Source organism: Acomys minous, assembly GCF_964271855.1.
Source record: "Acomys minous genome assembly, chromosome: 10".
Lineage (NCBI taxonomy): Eukaryota > Metazoa > Chordata > Mammalia > Rodentia > Muridae > Acomys > Acomys minous.
Window position 1 is genome coordinate 100,554,148 of NC_140491.1, and position 20,171 is coordinate 100,574,318.

General features: G+C 36.6%; 1 protein-coding gene across 2 annotated transcripts in view; it reads left to right on the forward strand.

The window, feature by feature from the left end:
• Positions 1-1,528: 1,528 nt before the first annotated feature.
• The window catches only part of LOC311607891 (sodium channel protein type 2 subunit alpha), a 123,911-nt gene continuing 105,268 nt past the window's right edge, over positions 1,529-20,171 (forward strand). The window contains exon 1 of one of the 2 annotated variants that reach the window (XM_084800063.1): positions 1,529-1,759. The gene's annotated coding sequence lies outside the window, so the exon portion shown is untranslated. The remainder of the gene's footprint in view (positions 1,760-20,171) is intronic. The other variant, XM_084800065.1, reaches the window with a different exon arrangement.

Genomic DNA, 20,171 nt, shown 5'->3' on the forward strand with positions numbered 1-20,171 from the left:
TTTATGACTCAGGGTTTCATAAACAATTGTATAAAAATAAGTAAATAAACTAATATATTGAACAGATCATATACTCAGCAAAAATTTGCTTTTCTGACTTAATAAGTTAAAATTTTTACTTCTGCTTCTACTCTCTTAATGAGACCTAGATTCACTGCACTACCGTATAGCACAATTATCACATTTCTAATTGCCTATATACTTTGACTGTTTCAGAAAGTTTGAATTGACTGAGATTTTTGTGTTTGCATCACTTCATTATTTCTGTTAAGAAAACATACTTCGGGCTAGAGAGATGGCTCAGAGGTTAAGAGCACTGCTTGCTCTTCCAAAGGTCCTGAGTTCAATTCCCAGCAACCACATGGTGGCTCACAACCATCTATAATGTAATCTGATACCTTTCTTCTGGCCTGCAGGTATAAACATAGACAGAACACTGTATTTATAATAATAAATAAATAAATCTTTTAAAAAAAGAAAACATACTTCTCCACAAAGAGATACCAGTAATAAAATTAATTACAATTCTTTTCTTTTTTGTTTTTTATTAATTAAACATTTTTTATTTTTCACATATACATTTATGTTATTACACATATATACAATAGACTACCTAGAGCAAAAAGAACCATGACACAATCAGGAATTATATAAATGTTACATTCTTAGTGTTTTGGCTATTTGTGTTTGACAGCCTTGAAGATAACATCTTGGTGCTTCTAAAATTCTGAATGTAACTCAATCTCCATCACATCTTGTCATTATCAACTTAAAACATCTATCTAGACTTAAAAACATCTTAACTCCTAAACAACTAAGCTTCATTATAAAACTAAGCTACCTGGTCTTCAACTCAATCAGAGACTTGAGAAGGAATAAACTTGATTACCTGAGTGTGCTGGGAGTGTTAGTAGTTTTCAAAATGAGAAGATGACAGAGACATTTTGCTGCCTGAACAGTCACCCAAAACTCTATATAACGTTGAAGCATCTTCAACCTTCTGGCCCAATATATCTGACAGACATTTTTGTGAGGCAGGAACTATTCAGGACTTGCTTACCCTGCTTGACAGAGTTTGGCTGTCGACTCTGCCTGCATCCAAGCTTGCCCCTTTTTAGGCAGAAATCTGTCTGTGGTAGAAATCAGGACATTTTGCCCAGTGGCTTCGTTGCCACATTTGAAGCCATCTAATTATTTTCACATAGCAATTTTTAGTAAAGTTTTGAAAAAATAGATTTCATTTAAACATAACAAAAAACAAATCAAGCTTCAAAAGTTGTACTATAATTGTTTAAGTTCAAAGTATAATGATTTTAAAATGTTAATTCGTAACTAATTAAGGTAGTTGAATATGAATACGTTAGAGTTCTGAACTATACCCCATGTCATCTTATATTTTGAATGTTGCTTTGCTAAAGAAACTTGAATCTCAGTGATTCCATTTGTGGCCAGAAGATGGAGCTGTCATGCAAGATGCTCCCTTCTTATATTTATTTATTTATTTATTTTAATTTAGCATGCTGTTTTCTAACAGACAGTGGGTACCATCGAGCGAGTGAGTGTCAGAACAGAGAGCTAAGGCAGAAGCAGAGAGGATGCAGTGATTGCCCTGCCTTTTCTTTTCATTTTTCATAAGGATATCGCACTTGAGAGGTTTTACTTTGTGCTGTAGGCTGAATTCTAGAGCCCTGCCTTGGAGACTGTTATATGCAACACGCACATGGATTCTGTGCTATGATTACCGTTCCCTTTATTTCAGGTAAGCAAGCATGATTCTATTTTTGTCGCATCTGTGAATAGCTATTCTGCCAAATGATGGAATTTAAAATAAGATGTGTTTTGTAATGTTGTATTCAGACCCAAAAGGTTCAAAGACTCTAATCCTGTCTGTTCTGCATTTAAAAACCTTCCTATGCTAAAATGACCACTGGCTGTGCCATGTTGTATTTTAATGTTTCTTCGGCTTGTCAGCCTTTCACGCCTGTGCCTGTATCTGTTTAACTTTGAGAGATAAAGCTTTCAGAGTGAGAGATGGGCCTTCTTCTTCTCACAAGGGAAATATTGATGCCTAATGCGTTGAACAAATCGTAGAGATGTAATGAAGCAGATTAACATGGCAGTGGCTCTGACAGAGCCCACGGCTGAGCCTTCTCATCACAGCCTCAGAGGCACAACATCATCCTGAGGCCCAAGGCATTTTGAACAATTGCTGCTGCTATGATGTTGGGATTCTTTGTGTTTGATTTTAACCATTTAGAATGGTATGTATGTCACTTCTATCCCAGAAGTGAAGATTGATGTAATGTCTTTAATAGACTCCGAGTGACAGTATTGAACTCCCCCTTCCCTCTGTATGAGGACAACTACGAAAACTAATTAATTGCTGGGGAAAATAGATTATCTTTATTTGTGAAAAAAGGAGGGTGAGCATGTAGAATAGTTCATATTGTGGAAAGTGTTCACATTTTAAACGAATTTTAGGTCATGTGATGTTAGCTGTGCTAAAGAGTGGAATGACTCAGGAGGTGGAAATGCCATGCAAAAACCTTCTTTTTTTTTTTCTCCTGATTCTTACGATCTCCCATAAAGGTTCTTCTCGTGAGTGTCAGTATAATCAGAAAACAAAATATAGAAATGTCATATTAAAAAAAGTAATCATTAGTTATAATTTGGCTCAATGTTTGGCTTGATTTAAATAAATATTTAAAATATATAAAAATATTTTTGTAAGATTGTCAATTGCTTCACTCTCTCTTGAGGAAAAACGTGGTGTGTGTGTGTGTGTGTGTGTGTGTGTGTGTGTGTCAGTGGGGGTGCATGCGTTCGGGATGTTTCTATCTCAGTCATCATTCTCCTATAAAAAGGTAGTTGTGCTATGTCTGAGGTTGTGAGAGCTGTGGCTTTTCTTGGATGTTTAAGAATACTGAAAAAAATGAATATGTAGAATCTATGAAGAGTTTTCAGTTGCACATAGTTCAATACATAGGATGATTTTTAGAGCCACAGATTTTTGCTTGGCATGTATCCATCTTCCATTTAGAGAAGAGCAACAGTGACTGCGAGGTTACATGGGTTTTACATAAGGTGGGTTGTTTCCCTCAGAGTCTATGTCAAATTAAAAACAGCAGGTAAGACTACTTTCCAGTATCTCCTACAGTAATTACCTCCACTGTGAACATATTCAAGTGGCATATTCCAGGTGTGCTGATGTTGACTCTGGGGAATATTAACTTGGTAAATTCTGTACATAGTTCCTTACATTGTGCACTGCTCTGTGGATTGTCATACACGGGGCTAAATTTTCTCAGGGGTCTTTACAAAAAAAAGCCACAAGAAAACAGATAAAGTAAACAGTTATGGTAACTGGATGCCTGAATTTTGTGTTTTCACTTTAGATTAGGGATACTGTCTACCTTGTGCTCATGAATGACATGGGCAGCCTTATAGATGCTCGTTATTTGATTTCTTCTATCCTGTCAAATAGCCTGTAACTGTGAATAATTAGATGGTACTGGGTCCCGATTTTATACTACTTCTTTGGTATCTGGAGAAAAGAAGGGATCTAGCACGTGTTGTTTCTACATTAATATTTGTGGGATACCATGTCTTTACCCAAGAATGGCTTGTGGTATGGGTTGAAAAATCACTACAGGGACTGAGGAGATGTCTCAGTGGCTAACAGTGAGTACTGTTCTTGCAGAGGGACTTGTGTTCAGTTCTTAGCACCCACTCTGGGAGGCTAACAGTCTTCTACAACTGCAGCTCCAGAAGATCCAACACCCTCTTCAGACCCCACTGGATACTAAATTCACATGGCATACTCATACATGTAATTTAAAACTAAAACAAATCTTTGAAGAAAGAAAAGAAATTTGCTCCAGAGGATATGACACTTTCCCTCTGTGGGACACCCACCTACCCACCCACACATCATACCATCACACAAACCCTTACCCACACACTGATACACACATACACATAAAAAAGCTTAAAAATTATTAAGTGGAGATATAAATGTGCAGATACTGTCCTTGCTTAAAATATTATAAACAACAAAATATGGGAAAGCGGATGGGACTAGAATGCGATGGCCCATTTTATGCTAGGCACCATGTAACAGCTTGGATTCAGAGCTTATGATGACAGAAATCTCAGGAAAAAAATAAATTTAAAGGAGATATAAAAATTAGAAGTTTGAGAAAGAAGATGAATATAAATTAACAACAATATAGATTTGGTCATTTTAGGCACAGAGGTAAGGTAAGCATATGGAAGGGAATTAAATACTGATTTAACAGGAAAACAAACAATAATCCAATATGATTATAGCATTCTGTTTGCTTATTTATTTTTGCAGCCATTTTCCTCTGGGCTACTAACACTAAAGTGAGAAATTTGGTTTTCAGTGTTAAGCAGTCAACATACTTAAGCATGCTCACTTGATGTCTAGCCAATGATTACATGCTATGGCTGAACTTATGAGTCTGTGTGATGTCACACGGATCATGGAACTCTCACCTAAATGCAAATTCACAGGCAACAGAAATGCAGCTAACTAAATGGGTTGTGACCCTCAGGTTTGGAGAGTAAAGGAAATCCAGAAAGGGCATCATTATAGGGAGTGATGAGAGAGCTTAGACGATTATCAGTATGGTAAGGGTCAAAGTACATAAACTGTATTTCTGAACAAGAATCAGAAACAGCGGGGAACCCTGAGAGTAGCTGATTGGCAAGGCAGAAGTACGGACACAGTGGACTTGGTTCTGACTAGTAAGTCTTAGGTGGACTTTAGGACATTAGTAAACTGACAGTGACAAGTGGCTTGGTGCTCTGGGGTCTAACGGACGAATGGGACCCTTGAGAAGTCTGCTTAAGTATCAAGAAACTGACAAGGCAAACTTAAGGTGTTGTTCTACGGCATGCAGAGGAAGGTATCCTTGAGGAAATTTTCTTTTCAGTTAGGATCAGAGAAAGTCAAGTCTCTAAATCATTAGAGAAGAATTGGGGATAGAAACCACTATTATGGTGTTAGAAGAGACAGGAAGAGATAGGTTCAATATCTGTTTAGAACATGGGGCCAAAAGGCTAGAGAAACTGTTCAGCATTTAGGGGCATTGGCTGTTCTTCCCGAGGACCTAGGTTATACTCCCAGAACCCACATGGCAACTCAAAACAATCTCTAAGTCCAGTTCCAGGAGATCAACCACATTCTTCTGGTCTCGGTGGGCACTGAGCACACATGATGTTCAGACAAACATACAGGCAAAACTACTCATATACATAAAATAAAAAGAAACATTTTTTTTAAAAAACCTACAAAAGCAGAACAGATGGGAGACACTTCAAAAGGATGCTGTGCAAGTCATTGAGTAGCTTGTTCTTAGATACAAGTTGAGTCCTTGTACGTAAGATAAAATATGCGTTATCTTTAAATTTATTTAACTCCTTAGAAAGGACCATATGTAGCATATGGACTTTCTTGAAGGAGTAATTAATCCTCAGCAGCAAAACACTTCCCTGCAGAGCACAGTTTGGTCACATTAATCCTTTAATGAACGATTAATAACACTGCTTTAGAGCAAGCCCGTCACACACATTTCCATCATCATACTCTCAAAACAAACACCACATAAAACTTGCTTTTGATTGCTCCTTTACGTTAACATGTACACAGGTAGTGGTTTGAATTGGTTATCTGCCATAGGCTCAGAGGTTTGAACATGTGTTCCCCAGTTGGTGCTGTTACTTGTGGAAGTTTACGAGGTACAGCCTTGTTGGAGGAAATGTGTTCCTGGGGGCAGGCTTTAAGAATTTAAGACTCGCCTCTCCAGTTCACCCTCTCTTTTTCATATGTGCAGTTAAAGGTGTGAGCTTGTAGCTTTTGGCACTGCTGCCATGCTTACCTCTTGATGTCATGATTGACTCTTATCCCTTTAGAGCCATAAACCCAATAAAAATATTCCTTTTTATAAGTTTCTTTGGCCATGATGTTTTATCACAGCAAAAGAAAAGTTATCAACACAACGTATCAGCACTCTGGGATACTTTTCCAGCTTCTGAGTGGGTTGTTCAAGTTCTTTCTCTTTTTTTGTTGTTGTTGGTTTTTGTTTTTGTCTTGTTTTGTTTTTATTTAATTAATTTATTCAGATTACAACTCAGTTGTTATCCCTTCACTTTTATCCTCCCGTGTTCCTCCCTCCCTCCCACTTTCGCCCTATTCTCTTCCCCTAGATCTAAATGCTCTCATTTCATTGGCACTTTCACCAGGAGGTGTGTAAAGAGAAAAGAGAGTTTGCATATTCCCAAATTTCCTTTACTAACATCTATGAAGCTTCCTGTCAGAGCTCCTCTGTTCTTTCTGTTGGCATTGGCCAGAATTCTCTGTGCTCCTTCTTAGAGAGCTGATCTCATGTCAGTCACAGAATGGAAAAGTAATGCCTTGAAGATGTTGATAAAGAATTTCATCCTTCATATTGGAGCTGTTCTCCCAGTTCAGCCAAACTTGGTTTAATTTAGTACTGGATGGATAAAGTCATGGCATCTGGACACCAGATCTCACTGTATTCTTTGTGTTCCAAGCAAAGAGGTCAGAAGGTGGCAGGTATGATCAGTCTGGTAATTGATGGCTTTCCTTCCCTCAGGGCTCATCCTGGGCAGCACAGTAGAGGCAGAGGGTTCGTCAGTGTCTCATTGTTCTCTATTCTCCCTCTTGTCTTATTCTCCTGAGGATATCCTAGACATCTTCACAAGTACCTCACTTACATATACATATTTTTATATAACTCTTCCTACTAACAGTATCTTGATCTCTGTTACCTAGTTAATAAAAATAAGTATAATTCAAGTTGCGTATGTGGTTTCTAAACTATTTCTTAATAAATTTAGGCTTTTATAGCCGTCTACACAGTTTATATCCCTGTAATAATCTCAAGTTTGATAGGACTGACTGTCTTCTTACAAGAATAGCATGGGAAGTTTTGAATGCACGGATGGACACCTCACTGTTAGAAACAGACAGACTAACTGAGATTTTATCCCACTAACATCTGTCAAATACAGGTAGTTGATTATTTGAAATGCTTGTACCTGGAAGCTCTGACATAAGCATTAGTCACAGAGCCAACCTCAATGATCATTTCACAGCTTGATGGGCCTTTAAAGGGTCCAGTTGTTTGCTTTTGTTGTTATTCACCTGCGTCAAAATCTATTTTATAAACTTATAACTTTAAGATAGGTCATCTCAAAATAACAGTCTCCAACTTGTTCCAAGAAAACCTACTAAAAGTCATCTGCAGTTTGAGCGGGACCCTGGGCCCAAATCTGAGGACAATACAGGCGGTAAACTTTAAACCCCTACCCAGCTCTAGCCAATGGTCAGAACATTCTCCACAGTTGAGTGGAGAGTGGGATATGACTTTCTCACGTACTCTGGTGTCTCACATTTGACCATGTCCCCTGGAGGGGGAGACCTGGTGGCACTCAGAGGAAGGACAGCAGGTTACCAAGAAGAGACTTGATACCCTATGAGCATATACAGGGGGAAGTTATCCCCCTCAGGAATAGTCATAGGGGAGGGGAATAGGGGGAAAATGGGAGAGAGGGAAGAATGGGAGGATACAAGGGATGGGATAACCATTGAGATGTAACAAGAATAAATTAATTTTAAAAAAAAGGAAAGAAGTCATCTGCAATTAATCTAAAATTCCCATTGAAAACCCTCTGTAAAAAAGGCTTCAGCACCTTCTCTATCAACCGCTGACCATGTTCATATTCTACCAGCTGAAAATCAAAAGGCCTGTTACTTTTCCTGATGGTCATCACGTTGTTGCATCAATCATAAGTATTTTTTATTCGATGTGCTTTAAATATCAACAATACTTTCAGGTGAGTTTTTTCAAAGGAATGTACACACACACACACATATATATTTCAGAGGAAAGTAATTTTACATATATGTATTTGTATGTGTGTATATACATATTTCAAAGGAAAGCAATTGTGTATATGTGTATATATATACTCATTTATATATACATACACATATATATATACATATATGTATACCAACTCCCAAAAGTTTTATATACAGACCCTGTATTTAAATGCTGTCAATATAAATTTGCAAATGCCTTTTCCACATGCATGCCTATTATCTCTAAAATACATGTTTGTGTTTTCTTCTCCAAATTTTAATACAATAAAAGTAGAATTTATGAAAAAATATTTGCTGATTTTGGCCTAGTGATGAATCCTGATATTTAAGAATTCATAAATGAAAGTCACTCATAATGCCGATGAAGGAAAATTAAATCCTTAATAATGTAACTGCATATTATTTTGACCTCAGAATCTCAAAGTTTTATTTACATTTTGCGGATAAAACTGATTCTCATTGACAATAGAGTGGTGCTTACTGAAATATTGTTCTAATGTAGGAAAAGGTCACTTGAATTAAGAGCATCGGATAAAATATTATTAAGATGGAAAAGTAGATGCGTTTTCTTTGCTCTCTGTAACAGGAATACAACAATGTTATCCTTCCTTACAACTCAAAGGTGAAATATCTCAGTATAATTCTATTAATACTTTCATTAAGATCTTTGTTGTGAAGATAATATTATTATTGATTGCCAATAATATGGCAATTTGTAAATTTAATTTCTTAAACTTACAGAGAATTTAAGAGGCAAGGATATCTCTAATTTTTAAATCTTGTTTTGATTATTTTTGAAACAGAGCCAAATGTTTGGGGTCAAATTTAAGTACTCTGCCTTGTGCATTTTACTCTCCAACCTCAGAAAATTTAACACTTTCCATATAAACATATACTTCAAAGTGTCCATTGAATATATTTCTGTACCTTATAAACCTCAAAGTGTCCATGTGAAGTTTTTGTAACAGAAAGTATAAATAAACTAATCTCTTAATTATATGAAACTCAAACACAACTTTCTTTATAAGGTTCTCTGTTATGAGCAAAATAAGCATCCATCACCCTCACCTAACTCTGTACTTATTATAATATGGATTAGACATCTGCGCACCTGGGTTACCATCTCTCAAATGATCATTTGAACATTAGTGTGGCAGATAATGTGCTTCATGTTTCTAACTAACGTACCAAGAACCGAGACACACACCGCTGTGTCAGTTGGCATTCGGATGGCTGTGAAGAACACCTAACATAAACAACTTAAAAGCAGGAAAGAGTTCTTCCAACTTAGAGTGTCGAGGTTTCTGCCTATGGCAACAGGGGAGTTGTGGTAGAGCCATATCCAATCCATAGCCACCAGGGACCAGAGCAGTACAGGAGCATGCTAGCAGTGGGACAAGATCTAACTGCCAAAGACACTCCCCAGGGACACTCCCCAGGAAGCCGGGCCTTCCCTTTGAAAAGACTAGTCCTTTCAAATCTTTAATTCATCAGTGGATTAAATAACTCATTAGGTCAGACCCCCCCATTATCTGTTTGACTCTGGCAGCACTCTCACAGACACAGTGAGGTATGCTTCACTGGCCTCATAGGTATTGCTCAGTTAGGTCAAGATGACAATAAAGATTAACATCGCAGCTGACTTCCACGGGAGAGCATCTGTGTGTGGCTGTGGAGCTGCATCTTTAGGAGCCTCGGTCCAGATACCATTTGAAACGTCCTGTTTGTACAATGTAAATATGTCCTGCTTCTAGTAGCTTACCAAAATAAGTCATAGTTTCTTATAATGGATATGCTTTTAATAGTTTAATAGCCTTTCAATTTGATTTTATTTTCAGTTTATTTCTGTTCATTTGTACAGTGAAACAAGTATACTACATATAAAATAGTCAGAGGAAAAACTATTCTAATTTTCATATTCTATGTCTGTATCTTGAGTGTGCATATGCTTCCAGGAATTTTCTGAGTCCGTAACAGAGTGATTTTTATACTCAGTGTCTTAGTTCAGTTTCTATTGTTTTGAGTGATTAAAAAAAAGGCAATTATCAAAAGCAATTTGGGAAGAAAAGGGTTTGTTTGGCTTTACATATGCTGGGTTAGAGTCCACTGAGGGTAAAGTCCAGGCAGGAACTCAAAGGGGGAGCATGAGGACAAGAAGTAAAGTGGAAACCATGGAGGAATGCGGTTTACTGCCTCGCTCCCCATGCCTTGCTCAGCCTGCTTTTTTATACAATCCAGGATCATCTGCCCAAGCGTGTTACCACTCATGTGTGCTGTAACACATCAAACTTTAATCATAAAAATGCCTCATGGAGTTGCCTACATTCAGTCTGATGGAAAGATTTTCTCACTTGGGATTCCTTCTTAGTAAAGGTTCTAGTTTGTGTACAATTAAAAACAAACAAAACAAAACAAAAAACAAAGCAAGTGCATTAAGTAATAGAATTAACCACACACACACACACACACACACACACACACACGTACCATATACATATACTACCCATATCTTCTTCCATCAAAATAGCAACCTAAACTTCCATAGGAGGAATGAAATGTAGATTGCAATATTCTTTTGGCATATTGTCTGCAAAGACTGTGGATTTTGGCATTATTTTGAATCTTTAATTGCAGAGTTTAGACCACACCTCACTTATCTAGTCAGTGGCCTCTTCCACCACTCTGCTTTCTCTAATTTTTTTACATTTGATGGCTCTGTCAAAGATTTCCTCTCAGTGTTCAAAACCACAGAAAAAAAGTTGTAAAAGACACAAAACGTGCTTTTAAAACTAAACAAAATACATTGTACTATTATGACCATTCCATAACAAAATACATTGTATTACTATGACCATTCCATAACATATGAGTAGTTTATCAAGTTCTAGGACATGTTGTGTTAGTTTCAGTGACAATGTTTCTTGAAATCAGGGAAAATGTTCAGGACCCAGTGTTCTTTACAAGTGACAAATAGATTCTTGACCACTGAATGCAAAATCAAATGAAACAAACAGAAGCAATGCACTAGCTGCTAAGGTTTGAATCATAAATGATCTGTAAACAGGAGAATATTTGAAATATTCCAATATACTTGTGGTAAGAACCAATGGAACATGGTGGAGGATAGTGCATTTTGGTGAAGATCTCTTGTACCTTGAACAGGAAAGCTGTCCTTTCTAGAGCCAAACTAGGGCAACCCTCTCCCTGATCTCTGTCACTTGAGTGTGTCAGTGGAGCACAGAGTCCATAGTTCTGCCAAGTGGCAGGACTGGCTTCTTCTGGATTCTAGTAACTACTCCTTCCTCTTGTTCCTATGGTGGTAGCCAGGTTGCCCCGTACTTTACACATTGTCCTTTATGCTAGTACATGGCAAGCAAGAATCTTTTTTATCATTGCTTTAATCCTTTTGATTAAATTCTCCCTTTTAGACATGTCATATAGTTTCTGCCAGTAATTATATTGGTCAAATAGCTAACAGTTTATGAAGCATTTACTGATAGATAGTCCTGTATTTAAAACTCTGCAATTATTTGGTTGTCACAATGATCCTGGTAGTTAGGTATTACAACGGCCACAGTTAAGATTAAAAGATACAAAGAAATTAGAAGTTATATAACTGAGTAGTCTTTCAGATTAGAAAGACTGTTTTCTAGGCAAAACAGAGGAGAGAGAGAGAGAGAGAGAGAGAGAGAGAGAGAGAGAGAGAGAGAGAGAGAGAGAGAGAGAGACTGGGCTTAGACTTTGTTAGACTTTGTAGCAAATGAATCATCATTTTTCTAAAGATGAACACAAAGGAGTAACAAGAAAAGTACCATGGACCCAGCTACAGTTTTCCTGTGTCTATACCTGAAGTATCTAAGTCAGTAACCCACAGAGATTCTTACACATCCACGTTTATTTCAACACTATTCACAACATCTAAGATATGCTGGGGCTGGAGAGATGGCTGAGTGGTTAAGAACATTGACTGTGCTTCCAATGGATACAAGTTCAATTCCCAGCACCCAACGACAACTTACAACTGTGTATAATGGCAGTTCCAGGGGATCTGACACCCTCACACAGACATACATGGAGGCAAAACACTAATCAATCACAATAAAAAGGAACAACACGTAAGGTATGAAGTAGCCCAGAAGTCATCAAAAGATGAATGGCTAAAAAAAAAATGTGGCATCCTCCTATCCTAGAAATCATAAAAGGCATAACATTTCCTCTGAATCCTGACACTTGGAAATATAGCGCCAGCATTCAAAATGAGCAACAAAAAGAAAGAGCATTTACTCTACGTTTCAGACATGTCTGTCTTGGAGATTTACTTTTGCTTTCCTTTATCGTTCTCTCTGAAAAAGTGCAGTAGCAGTTCCTCCAAAATAAAACAAAAATATGGATTAAAAATTAATGAAACTATATCATTCACTGGGAAAAGGGTGAAACCTGGCTCATTATGATAGTTGGAACATGCTAGAGTCATAAAGACAAACAATGCACGTTTTATCTCTTATTTTATGCTCTATGATGCAAGAGAAGAAAAACTGAGAGTGTGGAGGAGAGAGGGAGTCTACAGAGGATAAAGAGGAGGAGGAAGAAGATGAATAGGAGAGGAAAGAAAGAATAAAAGGGCAAAAAGTGTGTCACAGTGGTGCCCAGTGTTTTGTATGCTACCAAAAAATTACTTTTAAAAGTCCTACCCCAGGAAGAATCGTGTTTTGATGCCTGTATAATCTCTGCAAACAAAATCTAAGGAAAAATTCTAAGTGATGAATAAAAGCAAGGCAAGGCCATGAAGCTCACAGAAAATAAAACACAAAAATCTTGATTTAGAAATAGTCTGTGCACAACTTCTGCATTACCTAGACACTTCAGGGTATTATTAAGTGTTGCGATAAATAGAAAGAGGCAGGATAGCATTTTCTTCAAAATGTAAACATTTAGTGATTTAAATATATCATAAATATTAGCTGAAAAGTGCATTTATTCTTTGTGATCATTTCCATTGGTCAAAATGTATGACATACTGAGGATCAAAAGCTATATATCATTTAAAAATTACAAATTGATTAAAGCTAATCAATTCATTTTATTCATCAATTATTTCCATGAAAATGCATACTGTTCTTATAGAATTTGATTTTTTAATCTTAAAAACCCATTAATTATGCAATTAAGATAAAATTACTGATGCCGGGCAGTGGTGGCGCACGCCTTTAATCCCAGCACTCGGGAGGTAGAGGTAGGCGGATCGCTGTGAGTTCGAGGCCAGCCTGGTCTACAAAGGGAGTCCAGGACAGCCAAGGATACACAGAGAAACCCTGTCTCGAAAAAACAAAAACAAAAACCAAAAAAAAAAAAAAAACCAAAGAAAAAAGATAAAATTACTGACAATTTTTGTATTTGAATGCTTTATTTTAGAATATTATTTTTAAATAGATTCTGATTACCATTTCCTCTTCCCCAACTCCTTCCAAAAATCCTCTCCAGACCCCCACTCACTCAAATCCTTTCATTAGAAAATAAACATGCACTTAAAAAAATAATAAGATAAAATAAAACGTACAAACCAAAATAGGACAAAGAAAACAGGAAAAAGGGAGCCAACAAAAAAGCAGAAGAAATGTACACAGATGCAAATGCAAACAGATTAATACACATAGAAAATTCATTAAACCAAAATCAGAAATCGTCATATATAAACAAAAGACCTGTAAGGTTAAAAAAAAAAAAAAAGGTCTAATCAAATCAGAGAAAGACTTGACAGAATGAGTCAAAGGTAGGATATGCCCACCTGTCTCAAGTACAGATAGGAAGAAAAGCTACTAAAGATCTGTGCAAGGCAAATTAGAGAGTAGAGCACACAGCAGGAGTACGTGGAGACAGTACAGTAGGGTTCGGGAGGAAAGTTCAGTTGATGGCAGTTGAGTTTGGTTCGGTCCAGTTCGTGCATTCAGTGCAGTTCAGCTCATGGAGTTCAGAAGCAGTTTTTCCAAGCACAGCAATTCAGTCAAAAGCTGAGAGAAGTCAGATTGAATCAGTCAGCTTGAAGAAGAGTTTGAGCCAAAATGGCTGAGTTGAACCAGCCAGCCAGAGTTTAGAAAGAGCTGGAACTCTGGTTCCCCATATTTGACCACGTCCCCTGGATGGGGAGGCCTGGTAGCACTCAGAGGAAGGATAGCAGGCTAGCAGGATAGCATATACAGGGGGGAGGAAATCCCCCTCAGGAACAGATAGATGAGGGGAGTAAGGGGGAAATGGGAGGGAAGGAGGAATGGGAGGATATAAGGGATGGGATAACCATTGAGATATAATATGAATAAATTAATAAAACATAAAAAATGGGAAAAATTTAAAAAAAAAGAAAGAGCTGGAAAGGAAGCATCTACAGGCATGCATACCTTTATCTCAGAAAATTTTTAAAAATCTTTTTAAAGAGAGGGGAAGAGATGTAATCTGTAGGTCTTGGATTTTTATTGTCTTGTTTTTTGTAACTGATCAGTTTGATAAATTAATTATAAAATAATGTTTACTGTATAGTACTGTTTGATTCATTCTCATGTAGTCATATCTCTAATACTTGCAGCCCGCTTGTAGAATGTATCTCTCAAAAACTGAAAAAGAGGAAGTCATACATCTTACAATTGTATATAATTTCTAGTAGTTTTGTATAATGAACTGCTGCTACTAATTTTGTGAATTTGTGGATACTTTTATCCAAATTTATCATTATGATATAAAATTATGCATACATGAAACTTTCTTATTCCTTGATACAGATTTTGTCTCAAATACTTTGAAAAACCTACATTTTTTGTTTATATTTGCCTGAAATAGTTTTGCTCTCATATTATTTTTAACTTTGGCAACTTGTTCCATGCTTCTTTTAAATAAACAGCATCTGTTCATCTCTTACATTATGATCTAATTTGGTGCTTTTTCTTAGTTAATGTGAATCAAACAATTCACAATTTATTATAACTGGTTGGTATATTTGGTTTCTTGTCTGGTAATTTTTTTATTGTTTCTACTTTTAGTCCTGATTTTTTTCTCATTTTTTGATTAGTCTTATGGCTTTTAATAACCACTCTTTTTCTTCCCTCTGTTTTTTTCCTAGTTATTTATAATGCATACACATACATTATTTTGTGCTTGTTATTTTATCTTTAAAAATTATGAGGACCATGAATAAAACAATATTTATTAGCTACCACTATGTAAGATAAAATAATAATTATTTACATACCCAACATTTTCTCAAATATATATATGTATATTAACATATATATATAAAACTGGAGGTGTATTTCAGTGTTTAGTTGGTATGCCCAAAGCCTTGTGTATGATGTCCTGCAGTGCAAACCGCAATGAATCGATTAATCAACGTACCTTTATTGTATACAAAGTTTGGAGAAACATTTTCCTGTTATTATTTAGTTACATTGGCAAAGATTTGGCTTTAGCCCTGTAGTTTAGCAGTCTCTTTGATAAATATATATTTGACCTTTTCCATTATGACTTAACTATTGAAAATAACACAATTTTGGTTTGGGGGGTTTTTTGTTTGTTTGGGGTTTTTTTTTTTTTTTTGAGATAGGGTTTCTCTGTGTACCCTTGACTGTCTGGACTCACTTTGTAGACCAGGCTGGCCTCGAACTCACATCAATCCACCTGCCTCTGCCTCCAGAGCGCTGGGATTAAAGGCGTGCGCCACAACACCCGGCTTGCAAATAACATATTTTAAATACATGGGTTTATTTTATTCTCTAAGAATTTCATTCACATTTGTGATTTATTTTGATCATATTCAGCCCCAGTCCAGGTCCTCTCCCCTATAGCCCCTCCTCAACTTCACATACATTCTTTATTTTTATAACCCTCTGAGTCTATTACCTCTCTTACTTCTCTCTCTCTCTCTCTGTCTCTCTCTCTCTCTGTCTCTCTCTCTGTCTCTTTCTCTCTCTCTCTCTCTCTCTCTCTCTCTCTCTCTTCTCTCCTCTCTCTCTCTCTCTCTCTCTCTCTCTCTCTCTGTCTCTCTCTCTCTCTCTGTCTCTCTCTCTGTCTCTCTCTCTCTCTCTGTCTCTCTGTCTCTCTCTCTCTCTCTCTCTCTCTCTCTCTCTCTCTCTCTCTCTCTCCATCCATTGAGGCATTGTCATCTTACTAGAGACGACACCTCCGAGGGACTGAACCTCCGCTAGCAATTGTCAACCATCCATAGTTCCTAAGCAAGGTGTAGGAGCTGGTGAACTTCTTCCACTCAAGGCTAAAGTGCTGAAGGCTCGACTTTGTGTAGTCAACCACAACTGCTGTGAATCCATGATTTATATGAGCATGTTCTGTACATGAATTCTGTCATGTGTAGTAGATGCTGCTCTAGCCCAGTCCTCCCAAACTTTTTTTTTTTGTCCCCTTTTCCATAATGTTTGTTGAGCCTTGATGGGAAGGTGTGAGACTTCTTTCTTTCTTGATACTATTTCTGTTTTGTTTTGTTTTGTGTGGGGTGTGTGGTCGTGTGTGTGTGTGTGTGTGTGTGTGTGTGTGTGTGTGTGTGTGTGTGTAAGAGAGAGAGCACACATTCAAACAGACTTACTAATTTTAAATGAAGAAATGTGTAATGAGGTGAGGAATGTCAGGGAAAGTTTCTGTTTTATTCAGTCCCCGAGCATAAGAATCTTGGAGTCATCTTCAGTTTCTTCAGCAACTTCCACAACAAACACTTTAGTTTTTATTCAAGAGTGCTATATACCATCTCTCCATAATCTCTATTGCTTCTGCCTGCATTTAGACCATTATTTCTGCCTATATTATGGCATGTGAAGCAAGAACAAGAACAACAACAACAACAACAACAACACACACACACACACACACACACACACACCACTGTATTTGAGTAATATCTAAATATAAGTTTTACTGTGCTGCTGGCTTGAATCATGCTCTGAAGAGTTGCATGCCTAGCAGAACATCTGTTCTATTTATTTATTTATTTATTTATTTATTTATTTATTTATGTTTTTGCACACAGGGTCTCTCTGTGTAGCCTTGGCTGTCCTGGACTCACTTTGTAGATCAGGCTGCCTTCAGACTCACAGAGATCCACTTGCCTCTGCCTCCTGAGTGCTGGAATTACAGGCATGTGCTACCACACCCAACCTTAACATTTGTTTTACTAAACTTCCCAGTGAGGCACCTCTACCCCAAGGACACACTACATCAGCAGTTCTACCTCAAGGACATACTATGTCAGCTTGATGGTCACTGGATAGAAAATCTAGGGAGGTGACAACAATTCATATTTGATTTGATATTCTACATGTAAAACAAAACATTTTAATTGGGAAAGAGGAGACAAGGTTTCCCATGTGTATAATTTCTACTCAGTACAGTACTAGGAGTCCTAGCCAAATTCATTGGACAAGAAAAAAATGGAAGTTATCAACTGTCTCTGTGAATTATACAATTTTATGTGTAGAAAATTCTTCAGATGACATTTACATAACAACTATAGAATTAATAATGAACAAATTAGAATATGAAAATAAGCAATTATTATGTATGAACAATGGTTTATCTGACAAAGATAAAATCACCTGACAACGATATTTTAAGATCACGTAAAATATTTAGGAACAAAGATGAAGAGGGAGATGAAATATTACTACCATGGAAATTATAAACATGGATAAGATATATTGAAGACACACATATGTAGGAAGATATGCCTGGTTCATAGATTTGAAAAATTAACATGTTTAAATATCCAACCTTCAAGAAGCAATATAAATATTCAGTGCAATCTATATTACTATTTCAATGATATTTTATATAAAAAAGTTTTAAATTTTAGAATTATATGGAATCACTAAACCAAAATAACCAAAGCAATCATGAACAGAAATAGCAAAGCTAGAACCATTATTGTATGAATATATTTCATATACTATATAAAATACAGTGTATGAAAAATATATTTTCAATAAAAGAAAAAATCAAATAAAGTATAAAACTGCAGTAACCAAAGCATCATGATACTGATATAAACTCAGATACATTGACTAATGGAACAGAACAGAGAGACCAGAAGTAAGTCCACATGTTTATTGTAACTAATTTTGGTAAAAGTGCCACAAAATAGAAAAGGACAATCCATTCAACAAACCACAGTTAAAAAACAGGTTATCTACATGCAGTGGGATGAAAGGGACCCTAAATATATTAAAACAGATTTACTTGAACAGTAAAATTACTAAAATACATCATACAGGAGAGCCTGCAAGGGACCTGACTGAGTAAGGATCCACTTGGCTATGATGGCTAAGCACAGCAGGAAAGAAGTTTAAAACAGATGAACAGGATTACAAATGACCAAAAAGCTTCTGCATGGTAAGGCCAATGGTCCACCGAGTGAAAAGACAACCTGTAGAAAAAGAAAGCCTTTGCCAACCAGGCATCCATAAGGGGTTAATTCTGCAAATATGTACAGAATTCAAACAATGTGACAGTAAGAAAATCAATGACCCAATGACACAATGAATAAAGATACAAACATGTATGAATAGCTACCTAAATTGATGTTTATTAAAATAATGCCCTATTTTTGAATTAACAGTATTATTGTTGTTGTTTCTTTTTTTGAAAAAAAATTATTATGTTTCTTTTATAACATATATATTTAATCTATTACACATAAGTAAAATAAACTGCATACAGCAGGAAGAACCATGAGACAATCAGGAATTATATAAGTGTTATATTCATAGTGATTTGGCCATTTTATATTTGGCAAACTTGAAGTAAACATCTTTCCTATCTTGTTGGGTCTAAATTTCTGAATGGAAATTAATATCTATCATATTTCATCTCTATTAAATTAAAACAGCTATCTTGATCTAAAAACATCTTAACCCCTAACCTACTAAGCTTAAACTATCTGGTCTTCAAGCCCATCAGAGACTTGAGAAGGGATAAAATTTAAATACCTGAGTGATCCCAGAGTGCCGGTTAGCAGCTTCCAAAATGAAAGAAAGGACTGAAGGAGTTTACTGCCCCAACACTCTCTATAAAGTTGGAGCATCATCTTCAGCCTTCTGGCCCAATATATCTGACAGACATATTTGTGAGGCAGGAACTATTGAGAAGTTGCTTACCCTGTCTTGACAGAGTTTGGCCGTTGACTCTGCCTGTATCTAAACTTGTCCATTTTTAGGCAGAGTTCTGTCTGTGGCAGAAACAAGGACATTTTTCCCAGTGGCTTGTTTGTCACGTTTGAAGCCAGTTCCATAAAGAGGTTCTTTGATGCTCATCATTTTGTTTGATGCAGGTTGGATGTTGCCAGGAGTTAACTTGTCTTGTTGTCAGACAATCTTTAGAATAACAAAACACATCTTTAAGTGTCATATTCTGTAGATCCTATGACTTTACTGAGCTAACTGGAGAGCTAGCTCAGCCATTAAAGGCACCCTCTTATCTTTCAAAGGACACAATTTCAGTTCTCAAGTGGCCTTTTTATTCTTTTCAGAATTTGTAATTCTATCTTGTTTCTTTTATCTTATTTATTCAGGGTCCTGCACATCACGTTATTGAAAAGGTCAGGATGCATGCAGATGCCATCTTTGTATTCACCTTCGGTCAGCCTCCTTTGACTTTTCAACCCCCTTGGCATTCCCCCTCATGCACAAAAGTTAGCCTTCTTGCTTTCTATGCTTAAGGATTGTCTTTTCTCTTGAGCTCGTTCAACCCTCCTTATTTTGACAAAAATTCCTCTTAAACACTTTTCTACATGGATTGTTTATTCTCATTAAGTCCTTGATTTCTGTCTTTAATAAAGCATGGCTCTCTTACACTGAGAAATGTGCACTTTGGCTGAGTTTTGCTTTCCATCCTTAGTGGAAAACCTTCTGAACACGTTTGTTTCACATTATCCCTTTACCACTTTGTAGCCCATTCACTACTTATCCATTTTTTATCATAATCATAAATACACTTTGATATTAATGTTATAATATTTCATGTGTTCTGTAGTTCATGCTTCTTATTATTTCATTTTCTAAAAGCTTCAGCAAATTGTCAGTAACCTTCCGTATCCTATTTGGCATCTTTCCACTATGCTATACTCTTTCCTGACTAAATCTACGATTTGCACCACTATCCCAATCCAATTAATATGCATCTTGTCTCCATATGCCTCCAGAGCCAGACTCTGCTGAAAGCTGTGTTTGCTTATAATTTTTCTTTCAATGTCAAT